The sequence below is a fragment of the Myotis davidii genome, unplaced genomic scaffold (genome assembly GCF_000327345.1).
Source record: "Myotis davidii unplaced genomic scaffold, ASM32734v1 scaffold173, whole genome shotgun sequence".
In the NCBI taxonomy this organism is placed as follows: Eukaryota; Metazoa; Chordata; class Mammalia; order Chiroptera; family Vespertilionidae; genus Myotis; species Myotis davidii.
Window position 1 is genome coordinate 3,284,244 of NW_006286303.1, and position 10,257 is coordinate 3,294,500.

At 46.3% G+C, this 10,257-nt stretch overlaps 1 long non-coding RNA gene across 2 annotated transcripts; it reads left to right on the plus strand.

Moving 5' to 3' along the window:
• The first annotated feature begins 6 nt into the window (after positions 1-6).
• On the plus strand, positions 7-6,622 carry LOC107182137. Of its 2 annotated transcripts, XR_001512862.1 has the most exons (3): positions 7-492; positions 1,486-2,098; positions 6,395-6,622. It is a non-coding gene; the product is annotated as an uncharacterized LOC107182137 (long non-coding RNA). The 2 variants fall into 2 exon arrangements; XR_001512863.1 differs by lacking the exon at positions 1,486-2,098.
• Positions 6,623-10,257: the final 3,635 nt, after the last annotated feature.

Sequence of the window (10,257 nt, forward strand, 5' to 3'; positions counted from 1 at the left end):
CCCTCCCCTCCCTGAAGCCACTGACCTGTGGGCCCAGCCCCGTGGGAACCTGCGCCCGGAGGCGGGGGCCAGCCCTGCTGCCCGCCTCGCGCCTGTCTCATTCCTCTGGGGCGTGATTGGGTGCACCTGGGGTGGCATCTCGGGTTATAGATTTGGCTACAATGGCAATCAGTAACAAAGACCCCATGACCACTCTCCTACAATGTGACTTTTTATTTGGGGGCAAAATAATGTCACCCGTTTGTCTGTAGACCCACACTCTCCGGATCGCTCACCCTCCGACAAGCTCACAGAGGTCGGTGCATTTGCACTCCCAGAGGCAAATCAAGAAGTAATTATAGAAGAAGTTTTCTAGCGCCTCACACCGTCACACCTCCGACAGGAGCTGTGAAACGGCAAGAAACAGTTGCCCCAGCTGTGTCTGCAAACCGACTGCACCGGAAGCAGAGACCAGACGGTCCGCACTTGTCCCTGGACACGAGCCATGGCCAGGTTAGTAAAGTGAGGATGCCAAGGAGGACGTGTGCTTGGACTCATAAAACCCCAGGCTCCAGCCCCCTGCATCCTCACCAGGGAAAGTAAGACATCTTCAACAGTAGACTAGGTTCCCCACCTAAATAGTCTGTAGCTGGAACTGACCTCGAAATGTCACCAGACACCCAGGCTGACCCCCTCCATCCCATCCCCTCCCTCAACCCCCACCTTTCTAACCTTGTGGATCCCCAAAGGTTCCAGAAGCTTTTATCCTGGGGATACACATGGTAACTTTGTATCTTCAGCCATACCAAAGGTTGATATATATAAAAGTATAAACCAGTTCTCTTATCTACACATGTCAGACATCTAGTTTGAGTCCCTCTTCCACCCTCAAGTTGATTGACCAGGTATTTGATGGAATTTCGGATGCTGACCCAACTCAGACCGAGGTGAACTCTCTTGCCTATCTTGGTTTGGGTGTTCTCAGGCATTCAAGGCGGAGGAAAGGTCATCTCAAACGGCCTTGATAGCAAGTTTTCTAGGATGCACAACACGATTGGCAAGATGCATCACCTTAGCAACCAACATAATAAAAGGTTGACTTCTGTGGAGATCACAAGAATGAAATAAACTCAGCTATTTGAGTAAGCGGGGGGGAAGCATTTAAAATAGGTACCATGTCTTTCTACATGGTTTAACTCAAATTTTAATTTTGATGTGCTGTAAAATCACACGTAGCAAGACTATAATTACAGGTAACCATGTACTTTTTAACCCCCGCTCCCCAAAAGCCAAGTTCACATGATGAAATAATTATGAAGTCTGAAGTTTTTGTTTAAAGCTTTTTATACACACACTCACATACAGACATGACAGAAGTTGCCAAGGAGAATTTTGCTTTGACTCTAAAAGGCTTCTGGGGCTTGATTTTTATTACCATGAGCCTGTACCAAGCCTATGATTTTTCTGTCTGAAACACAAAGGCTGAATTTGGTATTCTTATTTTAGGTCTAGATGATCTGTCTGTGCTTTAAAGCGCACGGAAAAGAAACAAGAGAAAGATGGAGAGGAGAAAGGGGAGCTGTTCAAATTCCAAACATCTGGCAAAGAGCCCAGCTGCAGCTCACCCTACCCTCAGAGGATGATACTGAAAGTAACCCCGTCTCGGAAGTTCATGGAATTAACAAAGAGGGAGGGGAAGGGGCAGGGACATTGATGTATATTGAAGGCTTCATTTATTCCAGGCTGTGGGCTGGGGATCTAGCGTACCACAAACTCATTAACCTTGGTGACAACCCTATCACCATCACTTCAGCTGCATTATCTACTGCAGCTTAGCAAACCACCCTGAGCCTCAGCGGCTCCCAGTTCTGTGGGTGGACCGTGCTCAGCTGGGCAGTTCTCGCCTGGGACCTCTCATGTGGTCGCTGTCAGATGGCAGCTGGGGTTGGAGTCCTCCGAATGCTCACCTGGGCTGGACACCACGATGGCTTCTTCGCGCACACGACTGCATTTCGGCTGGAACGCCAGGACAGCTGGCACTAGCCAGCCTCTCCCTCTATCTGGCCTCTCCAGTAGCAGCTCAGGTGCCTTCATAGCATGGCGGGCGACTTCCCGTAGAGTGAGTATTCTTTTTTCTTTTTTTAAAATAATTTTTATTGCTTGAATCTGTTTCAATCTCACCAGGGCCATCTCAACCTCACCATGGCCATTTCAACCTCACCAGGGCTGTCCCGACCTCCCTGGGGCCATTCCGACTTCACTGGGGCCGTTTGAGGTCCGGACGGCCCTGGTGAGGTTGAAACAGCCCCGATGAGGTCGGGATGGCCCTGGTAGAGTGAGTATTCTAAGGCAGGAACCAGAGGCTGCCAGTCTGTTGAGGCTCCTGCATGGAAGCTGGTGCAGCATCCCTTCCGCTGTGGGATGTTGGTCAGACTGTCACAGAGACACCCCGCCGCCTCCCCAAGTGAAAGGGCATGTGGCAGGGACATCGCTCACACCTTCAGACAGCAACCTGTCAAAGCATTTGTGGCCATTTTATAAATGAGGAAACAGAGTCTCAGGTTAAAAATTCCTCCAAGGTCAAATATCCTATGAGGCACAGAGCCAACATCTGAAAGGACAAATAGCAGAGCACAGGGCGAATGTTCAAAGTGGTTTGAGCTGCTCTCCCTCCCCCTCTCCCTCGCTCTCTCCCCACTTTGTATCTTTTAAGCTAAAAGAAATGGTGGTGAGGGCGCTAAACTGTGAGAAACTTGGAAAGGAAAGAAACATCTTGCCTACTTCTCATTTTGCCTCAGCACCTGGAGTTTCTGTCACCTCCTTTGATCTGTACAGCTGATCTTAGATCTGAGAGCTTCCAGAGATAATCCAGTTTCTGAAATTCCTTAGTATACTCGAATATAAACTCAGTAACTATTTATGGGATGTCTGAGGCATGGGTGTACCAGGCACTATGCTGGGTCCCGAGGCTACACTGGCAAACAAGACCAGACGTTGCCATCACTGCAGTTAACATTTAGCAAGGGAGACAGAGAAATGAATGAGCAGTTTCAATGCCCTGAGAGGAAACGCTTTGATAGGGGAAATTCAGGAGCTATGGGATTACAAGCTAGGACTAAAAGCCCGGACTATGGGAGTCAAGGAAGAGTATGTGGAAGTTGAAGTAGTTGAAAAGTTTGTTTTGTGTGTGAAGCAGGGGCCTTGGAGAGGGAGAGGTGGGTTGGTTTGCAGAGGATCTAGGATTTGCCAGGAGACACTAGGTACTCTGTTTGTGGACTATAAATGAAAGCAAAGGCCTTGCCTTGAGAGAATTCAAGGAACAGGATAGTTCCTAATGGGTGGACAGAGGGAGGAGTGCCGGTGATTGCAGGGAGGGACACCCGTGTCCACGAAATCATCCCCAGAAGTTGTGTAGCCCTCCCTGCGGAGACCATGCCCCATGGCACCAAATGAGCTTCCCCTCTGCCTGCATCGCCAAGATTTCTCCCAGACCAGCCCCCTCTGAGCATCCAGGCCTGGGTCAACAATGAGACTTTTTGTTTTTCTTGACCTTTGTCAACCCTGCCTGTTGAGGTCTAGTAAACAGACACCCTTTCAGCTCCTTTAAACAGAAAATTACTCTAACACAGGGAATTACCTGCTCTCAGTGTTGTCAGAAGGGCTAGAGTGATGGGCTCTGGGCTGGGTCTGCAGAAACGATTCCCAGAGCTGCAGAGCTGGCCCGCCCAGGGAGCTCTCCCATTATCCAGAAGAGGGGGATCAGGAGGTCGCACTGCCGCCGCTGCTGCTGTCTTTCGGGGCCCACAAAGGTAGAGGCTGAACATGCAGAAGGGGCCAGTGTCTCCACAGGGAAGCCTGGCAGCAGAAAGCACCCAGCCACAGAGAGACGGCCTCCTCCCTGCTTCTGCCTGGCAACTCTTACTTGAGTACACTAGCTAATGAAGCTATTTTGTACTCATTACCCTCGCTGCAAAGGAGTCTGGGAAATGTGTTTAGCTTTCTAGTCTCAGCCATACGTGAAGACACACTAGACATGGAAAGGAAGCAGAGTGTGAGCCCACTGTTCCCTCCGCACTTCTCGTGCGTCCCAAAGAACATAGAGTCCCAGAGAAGGAGAGATAGCGCCCCCTCAGACACTTAATTTGCAATGGTAAGAGTATAATGTTCTTTTTCAATTGATTGCTTTGAGAATACCGTTCAAGACCGCTATTTCCGTTGCTTTTATGTAATACATACCAGCACCCATTTCTGTTTTCCTATAGTATGACACATGGAGCACCTATGGATTTTACTGGCTCAGAATCCTCTTCCATTCTTTTGGAAGAGCGCCCCAGTTTTCCTTTGGAAACCTCCCCTGCCCCATTCTGTTTTTCCAAGTGGAGGTGGGTGGTGGGGTGGTATCAATTCCTAATTTCAGGGGTGGGTACCAGTCAGCCACAGGTATTCCTAATTTCAGGGCCGGCCCATTGACATTCGACCGTCAGAGGGAAGTTTTGCTGGGAAAAGGAGTGGTAACACACTGGTGTCAGTCAGCTAGTAGAAAGCGAGCCTGGGTCTCCAGGTGGCCACCTCTTGGGGAAGTCCGCCTCCTAGTGCAGCCAACCCAGAAGCAAGCAAGCCTGAGAGGCAGAGACAGCCCGGGCCTGGTGTCATCTTTTCGGGCCTTGCATTCAGCTGTGCCTGACAATCCAGACTTACTCCTTGAAATACCGGTTACCGGAGCCAGCGCAGCCACGTTTAGAGGAAGCTGTTGCCCTGGATCTCTGTCACTTGTACTGAACAAGCCCTTGCACATCCTGCTGTGTGGAGCTGTGGTCTCTGCACGAGCCACTCTGAGACTGTCCCCTGGTGTCAGCCTCTTCCGAGCCCAGCCCCTGCTCCTTCACTGGAAATCATGGCTGTCCCTTCCTGTTCATTCCACCTTTGCCCCCATCAGTGCTTTCTAGCAATCTATAGAAACAAACACACAATTGAAAAACATATTAGTACATCCAGGCTGTTGAGTAACACTCCCTCCACGTTCTGTGTGGAGTAGGGTTCGGTATCTGAAAGAGGAGCCGCACAGCAAATGAGAGAAAAAGACACGAGATAATTTTGGATTATTGGGGGACCAGGCGGCCAAGTCCCAAAGGACTTCCCCCGATGCTCAGGCCGCTCCAATCTTTTATTGATCTGGAGTAGCCCTTAGGGTAAGGAGGTTTCAATGACACACAGATCAGCAGACAATTTCCAGGAATAGACAGGCAATGGGAAATTAATCAGCACTAAAAAGAAATGAACTGCCCTGGACAGGTCGCTCAGTGGTTGGAGCGTCCGCCCTCGGACGGAAGGGTCTCAAGGTCAACTCCCAGTCAAGGGCACATACCTGGGTTGTAGGTTCCCCAGCCCTGGTAGGGGCATGTGCATGAGGCAACCAATCGATGTGTCTCTCTCATGTCGGTGTTTCTGTCTTTTCCCCCTCCCCCTCCCCGTCCTCCCTCTCTCCCACTCTCTCTAGAAATCAATGGAAAAAATACCCTGAGGTGAGGATTTAAAAAGAAAAATTAGAAGAAATTAACTACTAGCCACCAAGAGACATGGAGGAAGCCTACATGCCTATGACTAAGTGTAAGAAGCCAGTCTGAAAAGGCTGCAGACGGTATGATTCCAACTCTATGACGTTCTGGAAAGGGCAAAACTAAGAAGAGAGTAAGATCGGTGTTTGCTGGAGGGCGGGGAAGGGGTGGGGAGAGGGGGTGAACAGATGAAGCACCGAGGAATTTTAGGGTAGTAACACTGCTCTGTACGATACTATAATGCTGGGTACGTGTCATTATACATTTGTCCAAACCCTTAGAATCGACAACACCCAGAGTAAACCCTAATGTAAACTATGGAATCTGGGGGACAGTGATGTGTCACGGTAGGTCCATCAGTTGAAACAAATGTACTGCTCCAGTGGGGGATGTGGATAGTGGGGGGAGCTGGGCCTATGTGGGGCAGGGGCTGTATGAGAAATCTGTGCCTTCTGCTAAATTTCATTGTGAATCTAAAACTGCTCTAAAAAATAGTCTATTTTTTTTTAAGTAGGGATGTTATATGGAGTGTCTCTGCTAAGAAATTGTCCAGCGTAGTCTAGAACAGCCGTGGGCAAACTACTGCCCGCGGGCCGGATCCGGCCCGTTTGAAATGAATAAAACTAAAAAAAAAAAAAAGACTGTACCCTTTTATGTAATGATGTTTACTTTGAATTTATATTAGTTCACACAAACACTCCATCCATGCTTTCGTTCCGGCCCTCTGGTCCAGTTTAAGAACCCATTGTGGCCCTCGAGTCAAAAAGTTAGCCCACCCCTGGTCTAGAATCTTCCAGTAATGGGAACTCCCAACCATCCACAGCAGCACACATGCTGAGCTGGTATCTTTTCTCCTGCAGCCTCTTTCCAGAAGGACAGACCCTGGTGTGGTCTGCAGCTTCCCAACACCTGGTCCATTGCTCCTGTGCCTTTCGTGGTAGGTTGGAGAGGACCGACGGACTGGTAAGGAAAGGGTGGCTGCCTGTGATGCGGATTGCAAAGGAGCAGGAAACAGGAAGTGTGCCCCCTTCATCTGTTTGTAATCATCTTTTTCAATTTTAAAAAATTTAAAAGAACCGTGATTTGGACACAGCTGTTGAATTAGAGAGGGGAAGGAACTCCTTCGGCGCTGCTCATTTTCTAAGACATCTCTGAGCATGGGCATAGGGACAGATGTAACTGAGCATCAGAGAGGGTTTCATCCAGTGGCTCTATGCAGTGTGTGTTCGCTGTCTTACTGGCTCTGCACTCCACTACGGAGAGCTGTGCCTGGTGCACAGGGTGCTCAATGATTCTTTTTTTGTTAACCTTCCTCTAAGGCAGTGGTTCTCAACCTGTGGGTCGCGACCCCTTTGGGAACCGAACGACCCTTTCACCGGGGTCGCCTAAGACCATCAAAACACATATATAATTACACATTGTTTTTGTGATTAATCACTATGCTTTAATTATGTTCAATTTGTAACGATGAAAATACATCCTGCATATCAGATATTTACATTACGATTCATAACAGTAGCAAAATTACAGTTATGAAGTAGCAACGAAAATAATTTTATGGTTGGGGGTCACCACCACATGAGGAACTGTATGAAAGGGTCATGGCATAAGGAAGGTTGAGAACCACTACTGTAGCGAAACACTGGACTGAAAGACAGAAAATCCAGGTTCACAAGGCAAAGTCATAGGGAAGGCAGATGGGAACTGACTTCAGTACAAAGGACACACACACACATACCTACCTACCTTCGGACAAGAGAAAGCTCCCTTACTGACTAGAGAACACTTCAACTTTGAAAAAAAGTAAGATCTTTACGTTCCTGCAATGGGCTTTCCCTCCCCCTCCCACATACCTCAGTTGGTTTCTATGGCAGCAAATGGCCCACATTTCCCCCTTCCACACTCCAGAGAAAGAAGTACTAGTGTTCTACAATTATATGGCCTTGCTGCTCTATCAGATTTTATCTCTCTTATTCTGGAAGGTTTCCTCCACCCTCTTTCTCTATTTCAATGTAATATATAAACTGAAGGTAAAAGAAAAGGTGAAAATAATTCTCTTTTTCATTCAGGGCAAATCTGAGACTTTCTTCTTTCAAATGATTTGAGTCTTAATACCCCAAGTCATTTTTCTAAGAACATAGAACACCTATTTGATAAGCAATCTGATGACAATAACTCAGAATAACTTCATGTTTTAAACATTACTTGGGCCCTGGCCAGTGTGTCTCAGTTGGTTGATTGTTGTCCCGTGCACTGTTCACCAGTTCAACTCCTGGTCAGGACACATGCCCAGGTTTCAGGTTCCATCCCAGTTGGGTGTGTGTGGGAGGCAACTGATGTATGTTTCTCTCTCACATTAATTTGGTGTGGTTTTTTTTTCCCTCTATCTCTGTCTCCCCATCTCCCTTCCTCTCTCTCTCAAAATCAATAAAAACATATTTTATGAAAACATTACTTGGGATAACTAGTGAATTTCCACTGTGTTTTCATTGGAAGTAGGAACACTTATAGTGCCCATTTTCCCAAAGCCTTCTAGAACGTTAGGAACCAACATTACTGCATTATTCACAAGGACATTGTCAGAAGTTCCCTTAGTTCAATGAAAGATCTAACAGTATTGCAGCGAAGCAGTACTAATGTTCTTTTAGCTCTTTTAGTTCTTTTCTTCTTTCCTCCAGTGAGAAGAATCCAGCAAGCATGTTCATCTACCCCTTCTCTCTCTAACCCATCGGTTGTACAGAGACAAAGGAGCAGAGAGAAATAGGTATCAGTCTCAGTCCCGCAGGAATGAGTGTTCTCATGACACTTGACTAGCTGCTGTGATCAGGAGATAAGGCCCAGGCAGAGAAGGTTCAGAAGGGTTCAGACAATTGAGTCTATTGTTTAACGGAACCCTTTGGCCTCAAACTCCTTAGAAGGTTGGACACACCTACTATTTGCCCTCTAATTTCTTCTGGGGATGCCTAAAGAATCCTTAGGTGACTCTTTTTAAAAAATATATATGTATATTTTTATTGATTTCAGAGCAGAAGGGAAAGGGAGAGAGAGATAGAGACAGAAACATCAATGATGAGAGAGACTCATTTATCGGCTGCCTCCTGCACGCCCCTTACTGGGGATGGAGCCTGCAACCTGGCCCTGATGGGAGTTGAATCATGACCTCCTGGTTGTGGGTCTACACTCAACCACTGAGCACGCTGGCCGGGCCGTAGGTGACTCTTTAGGCATCCGTATTTGTTTTTGCACAGAAAGCAAAGCCTCTCCCCATAGCCTCAGTTCCTTAGCATAATGTACTAAGCTAGCAAGAAGTAAAACCTCGTCATATATAGCCACCTAGGATATGAGGAAAGAACAAGCTTCACTCCCCTCCCCCGATTCCTCAAATCACAGGGAAAGTGCTGTCAGAATTATAGTCACCATGAGATACCTTCTAAGCCCTAATTAGCACCAACGTCTCAGACCATTCAGTGTTATCTAAAAGGCCATATGTGAATTGTAGAAGTGGAGCCCCCAAGTTAGCAGAGGCATATAGTTACTTGGTTGGTAAAAATGCAAACGGTGATGTGATCATTCTTTAAACAAGTGTGAAATTCAGTTACCACCAGAAAGCAATTTCATTTTAGCAGTGGCCTATGAAAGCTTAGGCATTTCACCAATACATTTGCATTGTTATTGCATTTTTCTTCTGATTAAAAACGAAAATGGATAGCAGACGAGAAAAATTTGCTGTTACGGTTTTTAGGAAATGCACAGATGACTCATGTACTCACTTGATTTGACAAAGGTACTGGTTTCTATATAAAGAAACAATTTAGTCCCAAAATAGAAGTTGCCCAGAGCAGAATGTCGCTCATGGAGGAATCACACATTCCAAGCACGGGAACACAGAGGTTGGTATGCTGGGGCATCTGCTGGGAGTGCTGGAGGAAGACCATTACTAATGCCTGTGGAATGTAAGGCTGTCCACTCCAGGACCCTCTTGTGTAATCTGAGACAATTCTTAACGGACTCCAAACACAAATATCAATGAAAATATATATTTTTTTTTGCGAAGAATGTGTATTCCCATGCTAACTGGGAAATATGTTTAGCTCAATGATAAGTTATAACGGATTTTGTGTCATATAATATGTTGAATATTCAATAAGATTAGGCATATGAAAGTACCCTATAAATCAGTGATGGCGAACATATGACACACGTGTTAGAGGTGACACGCGAACTCATTTTTTTGGCTGATTTTTCTTTGTTAAATGGCATTTAAATATATAAAATAAATATCAAAAATGTAAATCTTTGTTTTACTATGGTTGCAAATATCAAAAAATTTCTATATGTGACACGACACCAGAGTTAAGTTAGGGTTTTTTCAAAATGCTGACATGCCGAGCTCAAAAGGTTTGCCATCACTGCTATAAATTATAAAAGTTTAATATTTTTATATATTTATTATGAGAATGAGTTATTTTTCCAGCCCGGTGGTTCCTTACTCAGTTGTTGGGAAGTTTTATATTTATAACTCAGTCAAATCCTCTCCCAAATTCCTCTTCACCTGGGCCTAGATGAGGAGATAGGCTGGAAGGACCACACTGAAGTCGTTATTACGTTCGTTTGCCAAAACACACAATAAAGCCAAGAGCTGATGCATCCCTCTACTCCCCATCCACAGGCAAGAGAGGGAATTGTTTGTCTTGGACAAACTATTGCACTCCATTATCCAACA